This window comes from Schistocerca americana, chromosome 10, assembly GCF_021461395.2.
Source record: "Schistocerca americana isolate TAMUIC-IGC-003095 chromosome 10, iqSchAmer2.1, whole genome shotgun sequence".
NCBI lineage: Eukaryota > Metazoa > Arthropoda > Insecta > Orthoptera > Acrididae > Schistocerca > Schistocerca americana.
The window spans coordinates 43,980,980-44,007,352 of NC_060128.1; positions in this window are offsets into that span (position 1 = coordinate 43,980,980).

Sequence of the window (26,373 nt, forward strand, 5' to 3'; positions counted from 1 at the left end):
AAAACTGCACTCACAGGAAGGGTTCAAATCATAGCAAGTTAGAGTGTCAGTCCTCTTGTACTGAAGTTGGCATTGTGCCTTTTGTATTAAATTCGGATGCAATTTCTGTGTTTCATCGTCAATAAGAAGGTCCAAGGTATACAGTAAACCTGAAGTGAAGCATCGGAATCTAAAACTGGACTCACAGGAAGGGTTCAAATCATAGAAAGTTAGAGTGTCAGTCCTCTTGTACTTTAGTCGGCATTGTGCTTTTTGTATTAAATTCAGATGGAATATCTGTGTTTCATCGTCAATAAGAAGGTCCAAGGGATACAGTAAACCTGAAGTGAAGTATCGGAATAGAAAACTGGACTCACAGGAGAGGTTCAAATCATAGAAAGTTAGAGTGTCAGTCCTCTTGTACCTATGTCGGCATTGTGCCTTTTGTATTAAATTCGGATGCAATTTCTGCTTTTCATCGTCAATAAGAAGGTCCAAGGGATACAGTAAACTAGAAGTGAAGCATCGGAATCTAAAACTGGAATCACAGGAGACGTTCAAATCATAGAAAGTTAGAGTGTCTGTCCTCTTGTACTTAAGTCGGCATTGAGCCTTTTGTATTACATACGGATGCAATTTCTGTGCTACATCGTCAATAAGAAGGTCCAAGGTATAAAGTAAACCTGAAGTGAAGCATCGGAATTTAAAACTGGACTCACAGGAGAGGTTTAAAAAATAGAAAGTTAGAGTGTGAGTCATCTTGTACTTAAGCCGGCATTGTGACTTTTGTATTCAAATCGGATGCAATTTCTGTGTATCATCGTCAATAAGAAGGTAAAAGGTATACAATAAACCTGAAGTGAAGCATCGGAATCTAAAACTGGACTCACAGGAGAGGTTCAAATCATAGAGATATAGCGTGTCTGTCCTCTTGTACTTAAGTCGGCATTGTGCCTTTTGTATTAAATTCAGATGGAATTTCTGTGGTTCGTCGTCAATAAGAACGTCCAAGGTATACAGTAAACCTTAAGTGAAGCATCGGAACCTAAAACTGGACTCACAGGAGGGGTTCGAATCATAGAAAGTTAGAGTGTCAGTCCTATTGTACTTAAGTCGGCATTGTGCCTTTTGTATTGAATTCGGATGCAATTTCTGTGTTTCATCGTCAATAAGAATCTCCAAGGTATACAGAAATCCGTAAGTGAAGCATCGGAATCTAAAACTGGACTCATAGGAGAGGTTCAAATCATAGAAAGTGAGAGTGTTAGTCCTCTTGTACTTAAATCGGCATTGTGCCTTTTGTATTAAATTCGGATGCAATTTCAGTGTTTCATCGTCAATAAGAAGGTCCAAGGGATACAGTAAACCTGAAGTGAAGCATCGGAAACTAAAACTGGACCCACAGGACAGGTTCTAATCATAGAAAGTTAGAGTTTCAGTCCTCTTGTACTTAAGTCGGCATTGTGCCTTTTGTATTAAATTCGGATGCAATTTCTGTGTTTCATCGTCAATAAGAAAGTCCAAGGTATACAGTAAACCTGAAGTGATGCATCTGAAACTAAAACCGGACTCAGAGGAGAGGTTCAAATCATAGAAAGTTAGAGTGTCAGTCATCTTGTACTTTAGTCGGCATTGTGCCCTTTGTATTAAATTCGGATGCAATTTCTGTGTTTCATCGTCAATAAGAAGGTTCAAGGGATACAGTAAACCTGAAGTGAAGCATCGGAAACTCAAATTGGACTCACTGGAGAGGTTCTAATCATAGAAAGTTAGAGTGTCAGTCCTCTTGTACTTAAGTCCGCATTGGGCCATTTGTATTAAATTCGGATGCAATTTCTGTGTTTCATTGCCAATAAGAAGGTCCCAGGTATACAGTAAACCTGAAGTGAAGCATCGGAATCTAAAACTGGACTCACACGAAGGGTTCAAATCATAGAAAGTTAGAGTGTCAGTTCTCATGTACTTAAGTCACTATTGTGCCTTTGTATTATATTCGGATGCAATTTCGGTGTTTCATCGTCAATAAGAAGGTTCAAGGGACACAGTAAACCTGAAGTGAAGCATCGCAAACTAAAATTGGACTCACTGGAGAGGTTCTAATCATAGAAAGTTAGAGTGTCAGTCCTCTTGAACTTAAGTCGTCATTGTGCCTTTTGTATATAATTCGGATGCAATTTCTGTGTTTCATCGTCAATAAGAAGGTCCAAGGGATACAGTAAACCTGAAGTGAAGCATCGGAATCGCAAACTGGTCTCACAGGAGAGGTTCAAATCATAGAAAGTTAGAGTGTCAGTCCTCTTGTATTTAAGACGGCATTGTGCCTTTTGAACTAAATTCGGTTGCAATTTCTGTGTTTCATCGTCAATAAGAAGTTCCAAGGGATACAATATACCTGAAGTGATGCATCGGATACTAAAACTGGACTCACAGGAGAGGTTCAAATCATAGAAATATAGCGTGTCTGTCCTCTTGTATTTAAGTCGGCATTGTGCCTTTTGTATTAAATTCAGATGGAATTTCTGTGGTTCGTCGTCAATAAGAACGTCCATGGTATACAGTAAACCTTAAGTGAAGCATCGGAACCTAAAACTGGACTCACAGGAGGGGTTCGAATCATAGAAAGTTAGAGTGTCAGTCCTCTTGTACTTAAGTCGGCATTGTGCCTTTTGTATTAAATTCGGATGCAATTTCTGTGCTTCATCGTGAATAAGAATGTCAAGGGATACAGTGAACCTGAAGTGAAGCATCGGAATATGAAACTGGACTCACAGGAGAGGTTCAAATCATGGAAAGCTAGAGTGTCAGTCCTCTTGTACTTAAGTCGGCATTGTGCCTTTTGTAATGAATTCGGATGCAATTTCTGTGTTCCATCGTCAATAAGAATCTCCAAGGTATACAGAAATCTGTAAGTGAATCATCGGAATCTAAAACTGGACTCACAGGATAGGTTCAAATCATAGAAAGTGAGAGTGTTAGTCCTCCTGTACTTAAGTCGGCATTGTGCCTTTTGTATTAAATTCGGATGCAATTTCAGTGTTTCATCGTCAATAAGAAGGTCCAAGGGATACAGTAAACCTGAAGTGAAGCATCGGAAACTAAAACTGGACCCACAGGAGAGGTTCTAATCATAGAAAGTTAGAGTTTCAGTCCTCTTGTACTTAAGTCGGCATTGTGCCTTTTGTATTAAATTCGGATGCAATTTCTGTGTTTCATCGTCAATAAGAAAGTCCAAGGTATACAGTAAACCTGAAGTGATGCATCAGAAACTAAAACCGGACTCACAGGAGAGGTTCAATTCATAGAAAGTTAGAGTGTCAGTCATCTTGTACTTTAGTCGGCATTGTGCCCTTTGTATTAAATTCGGATGCAATTTCTGTGTTTCATCGTCAATATGAAGGTTCAAGGGATACAGTAAACCTGAAGTGAAGCATCGGAAACTGAAATTGGACTCTCTGGAGAGGTTCTAATCATAGAAAGTTAGAGTGTCAGTCCTCTTGTACTTAAGCCGCATTGGGCCATTTGTATTAAATTCGGATGCAATTTCTGTGTTTCATTGTCAATAAGAAGGTCCAAGGTATACAGTAATCCTGAAGTGAAGCATCGGAATCTAAAACTAGACTCACAGGAAGGGTTCAAATCATGGAAAGTTAGAGTGTCAGTTCTACTGTACTTAAGTCGGCATTGTGCCTTTGTATTAAATTCGGATGCAATTTCGGTGTTTCATCGTCAATAAGAAGGTCCAAGGTATACAGTAAACCTGAAGTGAAGCATCGGAATCTAAAACTGGACTCACACGAAGGGTTCAAATCATAGAAAGTTAGAGTGTCAGTTCTCATGTACTTAAGTCGCTATTGTGCCTTTGTATTATATTCGGATGCAATTTCGGTGTTTCAACGTCAATAAGAAGGTCCAAGGGCTACAGTAAACCTGAGGTGAAGCATCGGAATCTCAAACTGGACTCACAGGAGTGGTTCAAATCATAGAAAGTTAGAGTGTCAGGCCTCTTGTCCTTAAGTCGGCATTGTGCCTTTTGTATTAAATTCAGATGGAATATCTGTCTTTCATCGTCAATAAGAAGGTCCAACGGATACAGTAAACCTGAAGTGAAGCATCGGAATCGCAAACTGAACTCACAGGAGAGGTTTAAATCAAAGAAAGTTAGAGTGTCAGTCCTCTAGTATTTATGTCGCCATTGTGCCTTTTGTATTAAATTTGGATGCAATTTCTGTGTTTCATCGTCAATAAGAAGGTCCAAGGTATACAGTAAACCTGAAGTGAAGCATCGGAATCTAAAACTGGACTCACAGGAAGGGTTCAAATCATAGAAAGTTAGAGTGTCAGTCCTCTTGTACTTTAGTCGGCATTGTGCTTTTTGTATTAAATTCAGATGGAATTTCTGTGTTTCATCGTCAAAAAGATGGTCCAAGGGATACAGTAAACCTGAAGTGAAGTATCGGAATAGGAAACTGGACTCACAGGAGAGGTCCAAATCATAGAAAGTTAGAGTGTCAGTCCTCTTGTACTTATGTCGGCATTGTGCCTTTTGTATTATATTCGGATGCAATTTCTGCTTTTCATCGTCAATAAGAAGGTCCAAGGGATACAGTAAACTAGAAGAGAAGCATCGGAATCTAAAACTGGAATCACAGGAGACGTTCAAATCATAGAAAGTTAGAGTGTCAGTCCTCTTGTACTTATGTCGGCATTGAGCCTTTTGTATTACATACGGATGCAATTTCTGTGCTACATCGTCAATAAGAAGGTCCAAGGTATGAAGTAAACCTGAAGTGAAGCATCGGAATTTAAAACTGGACTCACAGGAGAGATTTAAAACATAGAAAGTTAGAGTGTGAGTCTTCTTGTACTTAAGTCGGCATTGTGACTCTTGTATTCAATTCGGATGCAATTTCTGTGTATCATCGTCAATAAGAAGGTAAAAGGTATACAGTAAACATGAAGTGAAGCATCGGAATCTAAAACTGGACTCACAGGAAGGGTTCAAATCATAGAAAGTTAGAGTGTCAGTCCTCTTGTACTTAAGTGGCATTGTGCCTTTAGTATTAAATTCGGATTCAATTTCTGCTTTTCATCGTCAATAAGAAGGTCCAAGGGATACAGTAAAGTAGAAGAGAAGCATCGGAATCTAAAACTGGAATCACAGGAGACGTTCAAGTCATAGAAAGTTAGAGTGTCAGTCCTCTTGTACTTAAGTCGACATTGAGCCTTTTGTATTACATTCGGATGCAATATCTGTGCTACATCGTCAATAAGAAGGTCCAAGATATACAGTAAATCTGAAGTGAAGCATCGGAATCTAAAACTGGACTCACATGAGAGGTTCAAATCATAGAAAGATAGCGTGTCTGTCCTCTTGTACTTAAGTCGGCATTGTGCCTTTTGTATTAAATTCGGATGCAATTTCTGTGTTTCATCGTCAATAAGAAGGTCCAAGGTATACAGTAAACCCTAAGTGAAGCATCGAAATCAAAAACTGGACTCACAGGAGAGGTTCAATTCATAGAAAGTTAGAGTGTCAGTCCTCTTGTACTTAAGTCGTCATTGTGCCTTTTGTACTAAATTCGGTTGCAATTTCTGTGTTTCATCGTCAATAAGAAGTTCCAAGGGATACAATATACCTGAAGTGAAGCATCGGAAACTAAAACTGCACTCACAGGAAAATTTCAAATCATAGAAAGTTAGAGTGACGGTCCTCTTGTACTTAAGTGGGCATTGTGCCTTCTGTATTAAATTCGGATGCAATTTCTGTGTTTCATCGTCAATAAGAAGGTCCAAGGTATACAGTAAACCTGAAGTGAAGCATCGGAATCTAAAACTGGACTCACAGGAAGGGTTCAAATCATGGAAAGTTAGAGTGTCAGTTCTACTGTACTTAAGTCGGCATTGTGCCTTTGTATTAAATTCGGATGCAATTTCGGTGTTTCATCGTCAATAAGAAGGTCCAAGGTATACAGTAAACCTGAAGTGAAGCATCGGAATCTAAAACTGGACTCACACGAAGGGTTCAAATCATAGAAAGATAGAGTGTCAGTTCTCATGTACTTAAGTCGCTATTGTGCCTTTGTATTATATTCGGATGCAATTTCGGTGTTTCATCGTCAATAAGAAGGTCCAAGGGCTACAGTAAACCTGAGGTGAAGCATCGGAATCTCAAACTGGACTCACAGGAGTGGTTCAAATCATAGAAAGTTAGAGTGTCAGGCCTCTTGTCCTTAAGTCGGCATTGTGCCTTTTGTATTAAATTCAGATGCAATTTCTGTGCTTCATCGTGAATAAGAAGGTCAAGGGATACAGTGAACCTGAAGTGAAGCATCGGAATATGAAACTGGACTCACAGGAGAGGTTCAAATCATGGAAAGCTAGAGTGTCTGTCCTCTTGTACTTAAGTCGGCATTGTGCCTTTTGTAATGAATTCGGATGCAATTTCTGTGTTCCATCGTCAATAAGAATCTCCAAGGTATACAGAAATCTGTAAGTGAATCATCGGAATCTAAAACTGGACTCACAGGAGAGGTTCAAATCACAGAAAGTGAGAGTGTTAGTCCTCCTGTACTTAAGTCGGCATTGTGCCTTTTGTATTAAATACGGATGCAATTTCAGTGTTTCATCGTCAATAAGAAGGTCCAAGGGATACAGTAAACCTGAAGTGAAGCATCGGAAACTAAAACTGGACCCACAGGAGAGGTTCTAATCATAGAAAGTTAGCGTTTCAGTCCTCTTGTACTTAAGTCGGCATTGTGCCTTTTGTATTAAATTCGGATGCAATTTCTGTGTTTCATCGTCAATAAGAAAGTCCAAGGTATACAGTAAACCTGAAGTGATGCATCAGAAACTAAAACCGGACTCACAGGAGAGGTTCAATTCATAGAAAGTTAGAGTGTCAGTCATCTTGTACTTTAGTCGGCATTGTGCCCTTTGTATTAAATTCGGATGCAATTTCTGTGTTTCATCGTCAATATGAAGGTTCAAGGGATACAGTAAACCTGAAGTGAAGCATCGGAAACTGAAATTGGACTCTCTGGAGAGGTTCTAATCATAGAAAGTTAGAGTGTCAGTCCTCTTGTACTTAAGCCGCATTGGGCCATTTGTATTAAATTCGGATGCAATTTCTGTGTTTCATTGTCAATAAGAAGGTCCAAGGTATACAGTAATCCTGAAGTGAAGCATCGGAATCTAAAACTAGACTCACAGGAAGGGTTCAAATCATGGAAAGTTAGAGTGTCAGTTCTACTGTACTTAAGTCGGCATTGTGCCTTTGTATTAAATTCGGATGCAATTTCGGTGTTTCATCGTCAATAAGAAGGTCCAAGGTATACAGTAAACCTGAAGTGAAGCATCGGAATCTAAAACTGGACTCACACGAAGGGTTCAAATCATAGAAAGTTAGAGTGTCAGTTCTCATGTACTTAAGTCGCTATTGTGCCTTTGTATTATATTCGGATGCAATTTCGGTGTTTCATCGCCAATAAGAAGGTCCAAGGGCTACAGTAAACCTGAGGTGAAGCATCGGAATCTCAAACTGGACTCACAGGAGTGGTTCAAATCATAGAAAGTTAGAGTGTCAGGCCTCTTGTCCTTAAGTCGGCATTGTGCCTATTGTATTAAATTCAGATGGAATATCTGTCTTTCATCGTCAATAAGAAGGTCCAACGGATACAGTAAACCTGAAGTGAAGCATCGGAATCGCAAACTGAACTCACAGGAGAGGTTCAAATCAAAGAAAGTTAGAGTGTCAGTCCTCTAGTATTTATGTCGCCATTGTGCCTTTTGTATTAAATTCGGATGCAATATCTGTGTTTCATCGTCAATAAGAAGGTCCAAGGTATACAGTAAACCTGAAGTGAAACATCGGAATCTAAAACTGGACTCACAGGAAGGGTTCAAATCATAGAAAGTTAGAGTGTCAGTCCTCTTGTACTTTAGTCGGCATTGTGCTTTTTGTATTAAATTCAGATGGAATTTCTGTGTTTCATCGTCAAAAAGATGGTCCAAGGGATACAGTAAACCTGAAGTGAAGTATCGGAATAGAAAACTGGACTCACAGGAGAGGTCCAAATCATAGAAAGTTAGAGTGTCAGTCCTCTTGTACTTACGTCGGCATTGTGCCTTTTGTATTATATTCGGATGCAATTTCTGCTTTTCATCGTCAATAAGAAGGTCCAAGGGATACAGTAAACTAGAAGAGAAGCATCGGAATCTAAAACTGGAATCACAGGAGACGTTCAAATCATAGAAAGTTAGAGTGTCAGTCCTCTTGTACTTATGTCGGCATTGAGCCTTTTGTATTACATACGGATGCAATTTCTGTGCTACATCGTCAATAAGAAGGTCCAAGGAATGAAGTAAACCTGAAGTGAAGCATCGGAATTTAAAACTGGACTCACAGGAGAGATTTAAAACATAGAAAGTTAGAGTGTGAGTCTTCTTGTACTTAAGTCGGCATTGTGACTCTTGTATTCAATTCGGATGCAATTTCTGTGTATCATCGTCAATAAGAAGGTAAAAGGTATACAGTAAACATGAAGTGAAGCATCGGAATCTAAAACTGGACTCACAGGAAGGGTTCAAATCATAGAAAGTTAGAGTGTCAGTCCTCTTGTACTTAAGTGGCATTGTGCCTTTAGTATTAAATTCGGATGCAATTTCTGCTTTTCATCGTCAATAAGAAGGTCCAAGGGATACAGTAAAGTAGAAGAGAAGCATCGGAATCTAAAACTGGAATCACAGGAGACGTTCAAGTCATAGAAAGTTAGAGTGTCAGTCCTCTTGTACTTAAGTCGGCATTGAGCCTTTTGTATTACATTCGGATGCAATATCTGTGCTACATCGTCAATAAGAAGGTCCAAGATATACAGTAAATCTGAAGTGAAGCATCGGAATCTAAAACTGGACTCACATGAGAGGTTCAAATCATAGAAAGATAGCGTGTCTGTCCTCTTGTACTTAAGTCGGCATTGTGCCTTTTGTATTAAATTCGGATGCAATTTCTGTGTTTCATCGTCAATAAGAAGGTCCAAGGTATACAGTAAACCCTAAGTGAAGCATCGAAATCAAAAACTGGACTCACAGGAGAGGTTCAATTCATAGAAAGTTAGAGTGTCAGTCCTCTTGTACTTAAGTCGTCATTGTGCCTTTTGTACTAAATTCGGTTGCAATTTCTGTGTTTCATCGTCAATAAGAAGTTCCAAGGGATACAATATACCTGAAGTGAAGCATCGGAAACTAAAACTGCACTCACAGGAAAATTTCAAATCATAGAAAGTTAGAGTGACAGTCCTCTTGTACTTAAGTGGGCATTGTGCCTTCTGTATTAAATTCGGATGCAATTTCTGTGTTTCATCGTCAATAAGAAGGTCCAAGGTATACAGTAAACCTGAAGTGAAGCATCGGAATCTAAAACTGGACTCACAGGAAGGGTTCAAATCATGGAAAGTTAGAGTGTCAGTTCTACTGTACTTAAGTCGGCATTGTGCCTTTGTATTAAATTCGGATGCAATTTCGGTGTTTCATCGTCAATAAGAAGGTCCAAGGTATACAGTAAACCTGAAGTGAAGCATCGGAATCTAAAACTGGACTCACACGAAGGGTTCAAATCATAGAAAGATAGAGTGTCAGTTCTCATGTACTTAAGTCGCTATTGTGCCTTTGTATTATATTCGGATGCAATTTCGGTGTTTCATCGTCAATAAGAAGGTCCAAGGGCTACAGTAAACCTGAGGTGAAGCATCGGAATCTCAAACTGGACTCACAGGAGTGGTTCAAATCATAGAAAGTTAGAGTGTCAGGCCTCTTGTCCTTAAGTCGGCATTGTGCCTTTTGTATTAAATTCAGATGCAATTTCTGTGCTTCATCGTGAATAAGAAGGTCAAGGGATACAGTGAACCTGAAGTGAAGCATCGGAATATGAAACTGGACTCACAGGAGAGGTTCAAATCATGGAAAGCTAGAGTGTCTGTCCTCTTGTACTTAAGTCGGCATTGTGCCTTTTGTAATGAATTCGGATGCAATTTCTGTGTTCCATCGTCAATAAGAATCTCCAAGGTATACAGAAATCTGTAAGTGAATCATCGGAATCTAAAACTGGACTCACAGGAGAGGTTCAAATCACAGAAAGTGAGAGTGTTAGTCCTCCTGTACTTAAGTCGGCATTGTGCCTTTTGTATTAAATACGGATGCAATTTCAGTGTTTCATCGTCAATAAGAAGGTCCAAGGGATACAGTAAACCTGAAGTGAAGCATCGGAAACTAAAACTGGACCCACAGGAGAGGTTCTAATCATAGAAAGTTAGAGTTTCAGTCCTCTTGTACTTAAGTCGGCATTGTGCCTTTTGTATTAAATTCGGATGCAATTTCTGTGTTTCATCGTCAATAAGAAAGTCCAAGGTATACAGTAAACCTGAAGTGATGCATCAGAAACTAAAACCGGACTCACAGGAGAGGTTCAATTCATAGAAAGTTAGAGTGTCAGTCATCTTGTACTTTAGTCGGCATTGTGCCCTTTGTATTAAATTCGGATGCAATTTCTGTGTTTCATCGTCAATATGAAGGTTCAAGGGATACAGTAAACCTGAAGTGAAGCATCGGAAACTGAAATTGGACTCTCTGGAGAGGTTCTAATCATAGAAAGTTAGAGTGTCAGTCCTCTTGTACTTAAGCCGCATTGGGCCATTTGTATTAAATTCGGATGCAATTTCTGTGTTTCATTGTCAATAAGAAGGTCCAAGGTATACAGTAATCCTGAAGTGAAGCATCGGAATCTAAAACTAGACTCACAGGAAGGGTTCAAATCATGGAAAGTTAGAGTGTCAGTTCTACTGTACTTAAGTCGGCATTGTGCCTTTGTATTAAATTCGGATGCAATTTCGGTGTTTCATCGTCAATAAGAAGGTCCAAGGTATACAGTAAACCTGAAGTGAAGCATCGGAATCTAAAACTGGACTCACACGAAGGGTTCAAATCATAGAAAGTTAGAGTGTCAGTTCCCATGTACTTAAGTCGCTATTGTGCCTTTGTATTATATTCGGATGCAATTTCGGTGTTTCATCGTCAATAAGAAGGTCCAAGGGCTACAGTAAACCTGAGGTGAAGCATCGGAATCTCAAACTGGACTCACAGGAGTGGTTCAAATCATAGAAAGTTAGAGTGTCAGGCCTCTTGTCCTTAAGTCGGCATTGTGCCTATTGTATTAAATTCAGATGGAATATCTGTCTTTCATCGTCAATAAGAAGGTCCAACGGATACAGTAAACCTGAAGTGAAGCATCGGAATCGCAAACTGAACTCACAGGAGAGGTTCAAATCAAAGAAAGTTAGAGTGTCAGTCCTCTAGTATTTATGTCGCCATTGTGCCTTTTGTATTAAATTCGGATGCAATATCTGTGTTTCATCGTCAATAAGAAGGTCCAAGGTATACAGTAAACCTGAAGTGAAACATCGGAATCTAAAACTGGACTCACAGGAAGGGTTCAAATCATAGAAAGTTAGAGTGTCAGTCCTCTTGTACTTTAGTCGGCATTGTGCTTTTTGTATTAAATTCAGATGGAATTTCTGTGTTTCATCGTCAAAAAGATGGTCCAAGGGATACAGTAAACCTGAAGTGAAGTATCGGAATAGGAAACTGGACTCACAGGAGAGGTCCAAATCATAGAAAGTTAGAGTGTCAGTCCTCTTGTACTTACGTCGGCATTGTGCCTTTTGTATTATATTCGGATGCAATTTCTGCTTTTCATCGTCAATAAGAAGGTCCAAGGGATACAGTAAACTAGAAGAGAAGCATCGGAATCTAAAACTGGAATCACAGGAGACGTTCAAATCATAGAAAGTTAGAGTGTCAGTCCTCTTGTACTTATGTCGGCATTGAGCCTTTTGTATTACATACGGATGCAATTTCTGTGCTACATCGTCAATAAGAAGGTCCAAGGTATGAAGTAAACCTGAAGTGAAGCATCGGAATTTAAAACTGGACTCACAGGAGAGATTTAAAACATAGAAAGTTAGAGTGTGAGTCTTCTTGTACTTAAGTCGGCATTGTGACTCTTGTATTCAATTCGGATGCAATTTCTGTGTATCATCGTCAATAAGAAGGTAAAAGGTATACAGTAAACATGAAGTGAAGCATCGGAATCTAAAACTGGACTCACAGGAAGGGTTCAAATCATAGAAAGTTAGAGTGTCAGTCCTCTTGTACTTAAGTGGCATTGTGCCTTTAGTATTAAATTCGGATGCAATTTCTGCTTTTCATCGTCAATAAGAAGGTCCAAGGGATACAGTAAAGTAGAAGAGAAGCATCGGAATCTAAAACTGGAATCACAGGAGACGTTCAAGTCATAGAAAGTTAGAGTGTCAGTCCTCTTGTACTTAAGTCGGCATTGAGCCTTTTGTATTACATTCGGATGCAATATCTGTGCTACATCGTCAATAAGAAGGTCCAAGATATACAGTAAATCTGAAGTGAAGCATCGGAATCTAAAACTGGACTCACATGAGAGGTTCAAATCATAGAAAGATAGCGTGTCTGTCCTCTTGTACTTAAGTCGGCATTGTGCCTTTTGTATTAAATTCGGATGCAATTTCTGTGTTTCATCGTCAATAAGAAGGTCCAAGGTATACAGTAAACCCTAAGTGAAGCATCGAAATCTAAAACTGGACTCACAGGAGAGGTTCAATTCATAGAAAGTTAGAGTGTCAGTCCTCTTGTACTTAAGTCGTCATTGTGCCTTTTGTACTAAATTCGGTTGCAATTTCTGTGTTTCATCGTCAATAAGAAGTTCCAAGGGATACAATATACCTGAAGTGAAGCATCGGAAACTAAAACTGCACTCACAGGAAAATTTCAAATCATAGAAAGTTAGAGTGACAGTCCTCTTGTACTTAAGTGGGCATTGTGCCGTCTGTATTAAATTCGGATGCAATTTCTGTGTTTCATCGTCAATAAGAAGGTCCAAGGTATACAGTAAACCTGAAGTGAAGCATCGGAATCTAAAACTGGACTCACAGGAAGGGTTCAAATCATAGAAAGTTAGAGTGTCAGTCCTCTTGTACTTTAGTCGGCATTGTGCTTTTTGTATTAAATTCAGATGGAATTTCTGTGTTTCATCGTCAATAAGAAGGTCCAAGGGATACAGTAAACCTGAAGTGAAGTATCGGAATAGAAAACTGGACTCACAGGAGAGGTTCAAATCATAGAAAGTTAGAGTGTCAGTCCTCTTGTACTTATGTCGGCATTGTGCCTTTTGTACTAAATTCGGTTGCAATTTCTGTGTTTCATCGTCAATAAGAAGTTCCAAGGGATACAATATACCTGAAGTGAGGCATCGGAAACTAAAACTGCACTCACAGGAAAATTTCAAATCATAGAAAGTTAGAGTGACAGTCCTCTTGTACTTAAGTGGGCATTGTGCCTTCTGTATTAAATTCGGATGCAATTTCTGTGTTTCATCGTCAATAAGAAGGTCCAAGGGATACAGTAAACCTGAAGTGAAGTATCGGAATAGAAAACTGGACTCACAGGAGAGGTTCAAATCATAGAAAGTTCGAGTGTCAGTCCTCTTGTACTTATGTCGGCATTGTGCCTTTTGTATTAAATTCGGATGCAATTTCTGCTTTTCATCGTCAATAAGAAGGTCCAAGGGATACAGTAAACTAGAAGTGAAGCATCGGAATCTAAAACTGGAATCACAGGAGACGTTCAAATCATAGAAAGTTAGAGTGTCTGTCCTCTTGTACTTAAGTCGGCATTGAGCCTTTTGTATTACATACGGATGCAATTTCTGTGCTACATCGTCAATAAGAAGGTCCAAGGTATAAAGTAAACCTGAAGTGAAGCATCGGAATTTAAAACTGGACTCACAGGAGAGGTTTAAAAAATACAAAGTTAGAGTGTGAGTCATCTTGTACTTAAGTCGGCATTGTGACTTTTGTATTCAATTCGGATGCAATTTCTGTGTATCATCGTCAATAAGAAGGTAAAAGGTATACAGTAAACCTGAAGTGAAGCATCGGAATCTAAAACTGGACTCACAGGAGAGGTTCAAATCATAGAAATATAGCGTGTCTGTCCTCTTGTACTTAAGTCGGCATTGTGCCTTTTGTATTAAATTCAGATGGAATTTCTGTGGTTCGTCGTCAATAAGAAGGTCCAAGGTATACAGTAAACCTGAAGTGAAGCATCGGAATCTAAAACTGGACTCACAGGAAGGGTTCAAATCATAGAAAGTTAGAGTGTCAGTCCTCTTGTACTTTAGTCGGCATTGTGCGTTTTGTATTAAATTCAGATGGAATTTCTGTGTTTCATCGTCAATAAGAAGGTCCAAGGGATACAGTAAACCTGAAGTGAAGTATCGGAATAGAAAACTGGACTCACAGGAGAGGTTCAAATCATAGAAAGTTAGAGTGTCAGTCCTCTTGTACTTATGTCGGCATTGTGCCTTTTGTATTAAATTCGGATGCAATTTCTGCTTTTCATCGTCAATAAGAAGGTCCAAGGGATACAGTAAACTAGAAGTGAAGCATCGGAATCTAAAACTGGAATCACAGGAGACGTTCAAATCATAGAAAGTTAGAGTGTCTGTCCTCTTGTACTTAAGTCGGCATTGAGCCTTTTGTATTACATACGGATGCAATTTCTGTGCTACATCGTCAATAAGAAGGTCCAAGGTATAAAGTAAACCTGAAGTGAAGCATCGGAATTTAAAACTGGACTCACAGGAGAGGTTTAAAAAATACAAAGTTAGAGTGACAGTCCTCTTGTACTTAAGTGGGCATTGTGCCTTCTGTATTAAATTCGGATGCAATTTCTGTGTTTCATCGTCAATAAGAAGGTCCAAGGTATACAGTAAACCTGAAGTGAAGCATCGGAATCTAAAACTGGACTCACAGGAAGGGTTCAAATCATAGAAAGTTAGAGTGTCAGTCCTCTTGTACTTTAGTCGGCATTGTGCTTTTTGTATTAAATTCAGATGGAATTTCTGTGTTTCATCGTCAATAAGAAGGTCCAAGGGATACAGTAAACCTGAAGTGAAGTATCGGAATAGAAAACTGGACTCACAGGAGAGGTTCAAATCATAGAAAGTTAGAGTGTCAGTCCTCTTGTACTTATGTCGGCATTGTGCCTTTTGTACTAAATTCGGTTGCAATTTCTGTGTTTCATCGTCAATAAGAAGTTCCAAGGGATACAATATACCTGAAGTGAAGCATCGGAAACTAAAACTGCACTCACAGGAAAATTTCAAATCATAGAAAGTTAGAGTGACAGTCCTCTTGTACTTAAGTGGGCATTGTGCCTTCTGTATTAAATTCGGATGCAATTTCTGTGTTTCATCGTCAATAAGAAGGTCCAAGGGATACAGTAAACCTGAAGTGAAGTATCGGAATAGAAAACTGGACTCACAGGAGAGGTTCAAATCATAGAAAGTTCGAGTGTCAGTCCTCTTGTACTTATGTCGGCATTGTGCCTTTTGTATTAAATTCGGATGCAATTTCTGCTTTTCATCGTCAATAAGAAGGTCCAAGGGATACAGTAAACTAGAAGTGAAGCATCGGAATCTAAAACTGGAATCACAGGAGACGTTCAAATCATAGAAAGTTAGAGTGTCTGTCCTCTTGTACTTAAGTCGGCATTGAGCCTTTTGTATTACATACGGATGCAATTTCTGTGCTACATCGTCAATAAGAAGGTCCAAGGTATAAAGTAAACCTGAAGTGAAGCATCGGAATTTAAAACTGGACTCACAGGAGAGGTTTAAAAAATACAAAGTTAGAGTGTGAGTCATCTTGTACTTAAGTCGGCATTGTGACTTTTGTATTCAATTCGGATGCAATTTCTGTGTATCATCGTCAATAAGAAGGTAAAAGGTATACAGTAAACCTGAAGTGAAGCATCGGAATCTAAAACTGGACTCACAGGAGAGGTTCAAATCATAGAAATATAGCGTGTCTGTCCTCTTGTACTTAAGTCGGCATTGTGCCTTTTGTATTAAATTCAGATGGAATTTCTGTGGTTCGTCGTCAATAAGAAGGTCCAAGGTATACAGTAAACCTGAAGTGAAGCATCGGAATCTAAAACTGGACTCACAGGAAGGGTTCAAATCATAGAAAGTTAGAGTGTCAGTCCTCTTGTACTTTAGTCGGCATTGTGCGTTTTGTATTAAATTCAGATGGAATTTCTGTGTTTCATCGTCAATAAGAAGGTCCAAGGGATACAGTAAACCTGAAGTGAAGTATCGGAATAGAAAACTGGACTCACAGGAGAGGTTCAAATCATAGAAAGTTAGAGTGTCAGTCCTCTTGTACTTATGTCGGCATTGTGCCTTTTGTATTAAATTCGGATGCAATTTCTGCTTTTCATCGTCAATAAGAAGGTCCAAGGGATACAGTAAACTAGAAGTGAAGCATCGGAATCTAAAACTGGAATCACAGGAGACGTTCAAATCATAGAAAGTTAGAGTGTCTGTCCTCTTGTACTTAAGTCGGCATTGAGCCTTTTGTATTACATACGGATGCAATTTCTGTGCTACATCGTCAATAAGAAGGTCCAAGGTATAAAGTAAACCTGAAGTGAAGCATCGGAATTTAAAACTGGACTCACAGGAGAGGTTTAAAAAATACAAAGTTAGAGTGACAGTCCTCTTGTACTTAAGTGGGCATTGTGCCTTCTGTATTAAATTCGGATGCAATTTCTGTGTTTCATCGTCAATAAGAAGGTCCAAGGTATACAGTAAACCTGAAGTGAAGCATCGGAATCTAAAACTGGACTCACAGGAAGGGTTCAAGTCATAGAAAGTTAGAGTGTCAGTCCTCTTGTACTTTAGTCGGCATTGTGCTTTTTGTATTAAATTCAGATGGAATTTCTGTGTTTCATCGTCAATAAGAAGGTCCAAGGGATACAGTAAACCTGAAGTGAAGTATCGGAATAGAAAACTGGACTCACAGGAGAGGTTCAAATCATAGAAAGTTAGAGTGTCAGTCCTCTTGTACTTATGTCGGCATTGTGCCTCTTGTACTAAATTCGGTTGCAATTTCTGTGTTTCATCGTCAATAAGAAGTTCCAAGGGATACAATATACCTGAAGTGAAGCATCGGAAACTAAAACTGCACTCACAGGAAAATTTCAAATCATAGAAAGTTAGAGTGACAGTCCTCTTGTACTTAAGTGGGCATTGCGCCTTCTCTATTAAATTCGGATGCAATTTCTGTGTTTCATCGTCAATAAGAAGGTCCAAGGTATACAGTAAACCTGAAGTGAAGCATCGGAATCTAAAACTGGACTCACAGGAAGGGTTCAAATCATAGAAAGTTAGAGTGTCAGTCCTCTTGTACTTTAGTCGGCATTGTGCTTTTTGTATTAAATTCAGATGGAATTTCTGTGTTTCATCGTCAATAAGAAGGTCCAAGGGATACAGTAAACCTGAAGTGAAGTATCGGAATAGAAAACTGGACTCACAGGAGAGGTCCAAATCATAGAAAGTTAGAGTGTCAGTCCTCTTGTACTTATGTCGGCATTGTGCCTTTTGTATTATATACGGATGCAATTTCTGCTTTTCATCGTCAATAAGAAGGTCCAAGGGATACAGTAAACTAGAAGAGAAGCATCGGAATCTAAAACTAGAATCACAGGAGACGTTCAAATCATAGAAAGTTAGAGTGTCAGTCCTCTTGTACTTATGTCGGCATTGAGCCTTTTGTATTACATACGGATGCAATTTCTGTGCTACATCGTCAATAAGAAGGTCCAAGGTATGAAGTAAACCTGAAGTGAAGCATCGGAATTTAAAACTGGACTCACAGGAGAGATTTAAAACATAGAAAGTTAGAGTGTGAGTCTTCTTGTACTTAAGTCGGCATTGTGACTCTTGTATTCAATTCGGATGCAATTTCTGTGTATCATCGTCAATAAGAAGGTAAAAGGTATACAGTAAACATGAAGTGAAGCATCGGAATCTAAAACTGGACTCACAGGAAGGGTTCAAATCATAGAAAGTTAGAGTGTCAGTCCTCTTGTACTTAAGTGGCATTGTGCCTTTAGTATTAAATTCGGATGCAATTTCTGCTTTTCATCGTCAATAAGAAGGTCCAAGGGATACAGTAAAGTAGAAGAGAAGCATCGGAATCTAAAACTGGAATCACAGGAGACGTTCAAGTCATAGAATGTTAGAGTGTCAGTCCTCTTGTACTTAAGTCGGCATTGAGCCTTTTGTATTACATTCGGATGCAATATCTGTGCTACATCGTCAATAAGAAGGTCCAAGATATACAGTAAATCTGAAGTGAAGCATCGGAATCTAAAACTGGACTCACATGAGAGGTTCAAATCATAGAAAGATAGCGTGTCTGTCCTCTTGTACTTAAGTCGGCATTGTGCCTTTTGTATTAAATTCGGATGCAATTTCTGTGTTTCATCGTCAATAAGAAGTTCCAAGGGATACAATATACCTGAAGTGAAGCATCGGAAACTAAAACTGCACTCACAGGAAAATTTCAAATCATAGAATGTTAGAGTGACAGTCCTCTTGTACTTAACTGGGCATTGTGCCTTCTGTATTAAATTCGGATGCAATTTCTGTGTTTCATCGTCAATAAGAAGGTCCAAGGTATACAGTAAACCTGAAGTGAAGCATCGGAATCTAAAACTGGACTCACAGGAAGGGTTCAAATCATGGAAAGTTAGAGTGTCAGTTCTACTGTACTTAAGTCGGCATTGTACCTTTGTATTAAATTCGGATGCAATTTCGGTGTTTCATCGTCAATAAGAAGGTCCAAGGTATACAGTAAACCTGAAGTGAAGCATCGGAATCTAAAACTGGACTCACACGAAGGGTTCAAATCATAGAAAGTTAGAGTGTCAGTTCTCATGTACTTAAGTCGCTATTGTGCCTTTGTATTATATTCGGATGCAATTTCGGTGTTTCATCGTCAATAAGAAGGTCCAAGGGCTACAGTAAACCTGAGGTGAAGCATCGGAATCTCAAACTGGACTCACAGGAGTGGTTCAAATCATAGAAAGTTAGAGTGTCAGGCCTCTTGTCCTTAAGTCGGCATTGTGCCTTTTGTATTAAATTCAGATGCAATTTCTGTGCTTCATCGTGAATAAGAAGGTCAAGGGATACAGTGAACCTGAAGTGAAGCATCGGAATATGAAACTGGACTCACAGGAGAGGTTCAAATCATGGAAAGCTAGAGTGTCAGTCCTCTTGTACTTAAATCGGCATTGTGCCTTTTGTAATGAATTCGGATGCAATTTCTGTGTTCCATCGTCAATAAGAATCTCCAAGGTATACAGAAATCTGTAAGTGAATCATCGGAATCTAAAACTGGACTCACAGGAGAGGTTCAAATCATAGAAAGTGAGAGTGTTAGTCCTCCTGTACTTAAGTCGGCATTGTGCCTTTTGTATTAAATTCGGATGCAATTTCAGTGTTTCATTGTCAATAAGAAGGTCCAAGGGATACAGTAAACCTGAAGTGAAGCATCGGAAACTAAAACTGGACCCACAGGAGAGGTTCTAATCATAGAAAGTTAGAGTTTCAGTCCTCTTGTACTTAAGTCGGCATTGTGCCTTTTGTATTAAATTCGGATGCAATTTCTGTGTTTCATCGTCAATAAGAAAGTCCAAGGTATACAGTAAACCTGAAGTGATGCATAAGAAACTAAAACCGGACTCACAGGAGAGGTTCAATTCATAGAAAGTTAGAGTGTCAGTCATCTTGTACTTTAGTCGGCATTGTGCCCTTTGTATTAAATTCGGATGCAATTTCTGTGTTTCATCGTCAATATGAAGGTTCAAGGGATACAGTAAACCTGAAGTGAAGCATCGGAAACTGAAATTGGACTCTCTGGAGAGGTTCTAATCATAGAAAGTTAGAGTGTCAGTCCTCTTGTACTTAAGCCGCATTGGGCCATTTGTATTAAATTCGGATGCAATTTCTGTGTTTCATTGTCAATAAGAAGGTCCAAGGTATACAGTAATCCTGAAGTGAAGCATCGGAATCTAAAACTAGACTCACAGGAAGGGTTCAAATCATGGAAAGTTAGAGTGTCAGTTCTACTGTACTTAAGTCGGCATTGTGCCTTTGTATTAAATTCGGATGCAATTTCGGTGTTTCATCGTCAATAAGAAGGTCCAAGGTATACAGTAAACCTGAAGTGAAGCATCGGAATCTAAAACTGGACTCACACGAAGGGTTCAAATCATAGAAAGTTAGAGTGTCAGTTCTCATGTACTTAAGTCGCTATTGTGCCTTTGTATTATATTCGGATGCAATTTCGGTGTTTCATCGTCAATAAGAAGGTCCAAGGGCTACAGTAAACCTGAGGTGAAGCATCGGAATCTCAAACTGGTCTCACAGGAGTGGTTCAAATCATAGAAAGTTAGAGTGTCAGGCCTCTTGTCCTTAAGTCGGCATTGTGCCTTTTGTATTAAATTCAGATGGAATATCTGTCTTTCATCGTCAATAAGAAGGTCCAACGGATACAGTAAACCTGAAGTGAAGCATCGGAATCGCAAACTGAACTCACAGGAGAGGTTCAAATCAAAGAAAGTTAGAGTGTCAGTCCTCTAGTATTTATGTCGCCATTGTGCCTTTTGTATTAAATTCGGATGCAATTTCTGTGTTTCATCGTCAATAAGAAGGTCCAAGGTATACAGTAAACCTGAAGTGAAGCATCGGAATCTAAAACTGGACTCACAGGAAGGGTTCAAATCATAGAAAGTTAGAGTGTCAGTCCTCTTGTACTTTAGTCGGCATTGTGCTTTTTGTATTAAATTCAGACGGAATTTCTGTGTTTCATCGTCAAAAAGATGGTCCAAGGGATACAGTAAACCTGAAGTGAAGTATCGGAATAGAAAACTGGACTCACAGGAGAGGTCCAAATCATAGAAAGTTAGAGTGTCAGTCCTCTTGTACTTACGTCGGCATTGTGCCTTTTGTATTATATTCGGATGCAATTTCTGCTTTTCATCGTCAATAAGAAGGTCCAAATGATACAGTAAACTAGAAGAGAAGCGTCGGAATCTAAAACTGGAATCACAGGAGACGTTCAAATCATAGAAAGTTAGAGTGTCAGTCCTCTTGTACTTATGTCGGCATTGAGCCTTTTGTATTACATACGGATGCAATTTCTGTGCTACATCGTCAATAAGAAGGTCCAAGGTATGAAGTAAACCTGAAGTGAAGCATCGGAATTTAAAACTGGACTCACAGGAGAGATTTAAAACATAGAAAGTTAGAGTGTGAGTCTTCTTGTACTTAAGTCGGCATTGTGACTCTTGTATTCAATTCGGATGCAATTTCTGTGTATCATCGTCAATAAGAAGGTAAAAGGTATACAGTAAACATGAAGTGAAGCATCGGAATCTAAAACTGGACTCACAGGAAAGGTTCAAATCATAGAAAGTTAGAGTGTCAGTCCTCTTGTACTTAAGTGGCATTGTGCCTTTAGTATTAAATTCGGATGCAATTTCTGCTTTTCATCGTCAATAAGAAGGTCCAAGGGATACAGTAAAGTAGAAGAGAAGCATCGGAATCTAAAACTGGAATCACAGGAGACGTTCAAGTCATAGAAAGTTAGAGTGTCAGTCCTCTTGTACTTAAGTCGGCATTGAGCCTTTTGTATTACATTCGGATGCAATATCTGTGCTACATCGTCAATAAGAAGGTCCAAGATATACAGTAAATCTGAAGTGAAGCATCGGAATCTAAAACTGGACTCACATGAGAGGTTCAAATCATAGAAAGATAGCGTGTCTGTCCTCTTGTACTTAAGTCGGCATTGTGCCTTTTGTATTAAATTCGGATGCAATTTCTGTGTTTCATCGTCAATAAGAAGGTCCAAGGTATACAGTAAACCCTAAGTGAAGCATCGAAATCTAAAACTGGACTCACAGGAGAGGTTCAATTCATAGAAAGTTAGAGTGTCAGTCCTCTTGTACTTAAGTCGTCATTGTGCCTTTTGTACTAAATTCGGTTGCAATTTCTGTGTTTCATCGGCAATAAGAAGTTCCAAGGGATACAATATACCTGAAGTGAAGCATCGAAAACTAAAACTGCACTCACAGGAAAATTTCAAATCATAGAAAGTTAGAGTGACAGTCCTCTTGTACTTTAGTCGGCATTGTGCTTTTTGTACTAAATTCAGATGGAATTTCTGTGTTTCATCGTCAATAAGAAGGTCCAAGGGATACAGTAAACCTGAAGTGAAGTATCGGAATAGAAAACTGGACTCACAGGAGAGGTTCAAATCATAGAAAGTTAGAGTGTCAGTCCTCTTGTACTTATGTCGGCATTGTGCCTTTTGTACTAAATTCGGTTGCAATTTCTGTGTTTCATCGTCAATAAGAAGTTCCAAGGGATACAATATACCTGAAGTGAAGCATCGGAAACTAAAACTGCACTCACAGGAAAATTTCAAATCATAGAAAGTTAGAGTGACAGTCCTCTTGTACTTAAGTGGGCATTGTGCCTTCTGTATTAAATTCGGATGCAATTTCTGTGTTTCATCGTCAATAAGAAGGTCCAAGGTATACAGTAAACCTGAAGTGAAGCATCGGAATCTAAAACTGGACTCACAGGAAGGGTTCAAATCATAGAAAGTTAGAGTGTCAGTCCTCTTGTACTTTAGTCGGCATTGTGCTTTTTGTATTAAATTCAGATGGAATTTCTGTGTTTCATCGTCAATAAGAAGGTCCAAGGGATACAGTAAACCTGAAGTGAAGTATCGGAATAGAAAACTGGACTCACAGGAGAGGTTCAAATCATAGAAAGTTAGAGTGTCAGTCCTCTTGTACTTATGTCGGCATTGTGCCTTTTGTATTAAATTCGGATGCAATTTCTGCTTTTCATCGTCAATAAGAAGGTCCAAGGGATACAGTAAACTAGAAGTGAAGCATCGGAATCTAAAACTGGAATCACAGGAGACGTTCAAATCATAGAAAGTTAGAGTGTCTGTCCTCTTGTACTTAAGTCGGCATTGAGCCTTTTGTATTACATACGGATGCAATTTCTGTGCTACATCGTCAATAAGAAGGTCCAAGGTATAAAGTAAACCTGAAGTGAAGCATCGGAATTTAAAACTGGACTCACAGGAGAGGTTTAAAAAATACAAAGTTAGAGTGTGAGTCATCTTGTACTTAAGTCGGCATTGTGACTTTTGTATTCAATTCGGATGCAATTTCTGTGTATCATCGTCAATAAGAAGGTAAAAGGTATACAGTAAACCTGAAGTGAAGCATCGGAATCTAAAACTGGACTCACAGGAGAGGTTCAAATCATAGAAATATAGCGTGTCTGTCCTCTTGTACTTAAGTCGGCATTGTGCCTTTTGTATTAAATTCAGATGGAATTTCTGTGGTTCGTCGTCAATAAGAACGTCCAAGGTATACAGTAAACCTTAAGTGAAGCATCGGAACCTAAAACTGGACTCACAGGAGGGGTTCGAATCATAGAAAGTTAGAGTGTCAGTCCTCTTGTACTTAAGTCGGCATTGTGCCTTTTGTATTGAATTCAGATGCAATTTCTGTGCTTCATCGTGAATAAGAAGGTCAAGGGATACAGTGAACCTGAAGTGAAGCATCGGAATATGAAACTGGACTCACAGGAGAGGTTCAAATCATGGAAAGCTAGAGTGTCAGTCCTCTTGTACTTAAGTCGGCATTGTGCCTTTTGTATTGAATTTGGATGCAATTTCTGTGTTTCATCGTCAATAAGAATCTCCAAGGTATACAGAAATCCGTAAGTGAAGCATCGGAATCTAAAACTGGACTCACAGGAGAGGTTCAAATCATAGAAAGCGAGAGTGTTAGTCCTCTTGTACTTAAGTCGGCATTGTGCCTTTTGTATTAAATTCGGACGCAATTTCAGTGTTTCATCGTCAATAAGAAGGTCCAAGGGATACAGTAAACCTGAAGTGAAGCATCGGAAACTAAAACTGGACCCACAGGAGAGGTTCTAATCATAGAACGTTAGAGTTTCAGTCCTCTTGTACATAAGTCGGCATTGTGCCTTTTGTATTAAATTCGGATGCAATTTCTGTGTTTCATCGTCAATAAGAAAGTCCAAGGTATACAGTAAATCTGAAGTGATGCATCGGAAACAAAAACCGGACTCACAGGAGAGGTTCAAATCATAGAAAGTTAGAGTTTCAGTCATCTTGTACTTTAGTCGGCATTGTGCCCTTTGTATTAAATTCGGATGCAATTTCTGTGTTTCATCGTCAATAAGAAGGTCCAAGGTATACAGTAAACCTGAAGTGAAGCATCGGAATCTAAAACTGGACTCACAGGAAGGGTTCAAATCATAGAAAGTTAGAGTGTCAGTCCTCTTGTACTTTAGTCGGCATTGTGCTTTTTGTATTAAATTCAGATGGAATTTCTGTGTTTCATCGTCAAAAAGATGGTCCAAGGGATACAGTAAACCTGAAGTGAAGTATCGGAATAGAAAACTGGACTCACAGGAGAGGTCCAAATCATAGAAAATTAGAGTGTCAGTCCTCTTGTACTTATGTCGGCATTGTGCCTTTTGTATTATATTCGGATGCAATTTCTGCTTTTCATCGTCAATAAGAAGGTCCAAGGGATACAGTGAACTAGAAGTGAAGCATCGGAATCTAAAACTGGAATCACAGGAGACGTTCAAATCATAGAAAGTTAGAGTGTCAGTCCTCTTGTACTTATGTCGGCATTGAGCCTTTTGTATTACATACGGATGCAATTTCTGTGCTACATCGTCAATAAGAAGGTCCAAGGTCTGAAGTAAACCTGAAGTGAAGCATCGGAATTTAAAACTGGACTCACAGGAGAGATTTAAAACATAGAAAGTTAGAGTGTGAGTCTTCTTGTACTTAAGTCGGCATTGTGACTCTTGTATTCAATTCGGATGCAATTTCTGTGTATCATCGTCAATAAGAAGGTAAAAGGTATACAGTAAACATGAAGTGAAGCATCGGAATCTAAAACTGGACTCACAGGAAGGGTTCAAATCATATAAGTTTGAGTGTCAGTCCTCTTGTACTTAAGTGGCATTGTGCCTTTAGTATTAAATTCGGATGCAATTTCTGCTTTTCATCGTCAATAAGAAGGTCCAAGGGATACAGTAAAGTAGAAGAGAAGCATCGGAATCTAAAACTGGAATCACAAGAGACGTTCAAGTCATAGAAAGTTAGAGTGTCAGTCCTCTTGTAGTTAAGTCGGCATTGAGCCTTTTGTATTACATTCGGATGCAATATCTGTGCTACATCGTCAATAAGAAGGTCCAAGATATACAGTAAATCTGAAGTGAAGCATCGGAATCTAAAACTGGACTCACATGAGAGGTTCAAATCATAGAAAGATAGCGTGTCTGTCCTCTTGTACTTAAGTCGGCATTGTGCCTTTTGTATTAAATTCGGATGCAATTTCTGTGTTTCATCGTCAATAAGAAGGTCCAAGGTATACAGTAAACCCTAAGTGAAGCATCGAAATCTAAAACTGGACTCACAGGAGAGGTTCAATTCATAGAAAGTTAGAGTGTCAGTCCTCTTGTACTTAAGTCGTCATTGTGCCTTTTGTATTTAATTCGGATGCAATTTCTGTGTTTTATCGTCAATAAGAAGGTCCAAGGGATAGAGTAAACCTGAAGTGAAGCATCGGAATCGCAAACTGGACTCACAGGAGAGGTTCAAATCATAGAAAGTTAGAGTGTCAGTCCTCTTGTATTTAAGTCGGCATTGTGCCTTTTGTACTAAATTCGGTTGCAATTTCTGTGTTTCATCGTCAATAAGAAGTTCCAAGGGATACAATATACCTGAAGTGAAGCATCGGAAACTAAAACTGCACTCACAGGAAAATTTCAAATCATAGAAAGTTAGAGTGACAGTCCTCTTGTACTTAAGTGGGCATTGTGCCTTCTGTATTAAATTCGGATGCAATTTCTGTGTTTTATCGTCAATAAGAAGGTCCAAGGGATAGAGTAAACCTGAAGTGAAGCATCGGAATCTAAAACTGGACTCACAGGAAGGGTTCAAATCATAGAAAGTTAGAGTGTCAGTCCTCTTGTACTTTAGTCGGCATTGTGCTTTTTGTATTAAATTCAGATGGAATTTCTGTGTTTCATCGTCAATAAGAAGGTCCAAGGGATACAGTATACCTGAAGTGAAGTATCGGAATAGAAAACTGGACTCACAGGAGAGGTTCAAATCATAGAAAGTTAGAGTGTCAGTCCTCTTGTACTTATGTCGGCATTGTGCCTTTCGTATTAAATTCGGATGCAATTTCTGCTTTTCATCGTCAATAAGAAGGTCCAAGGGATACAGTAAACTAGAAGTGAAGCATCGGAATCTAAAACTGGAATCACAGGAGACGTTCAAATCATAGAAAGTTAGAGTGTCTGTCCTCTTGTACTTAAGTCGG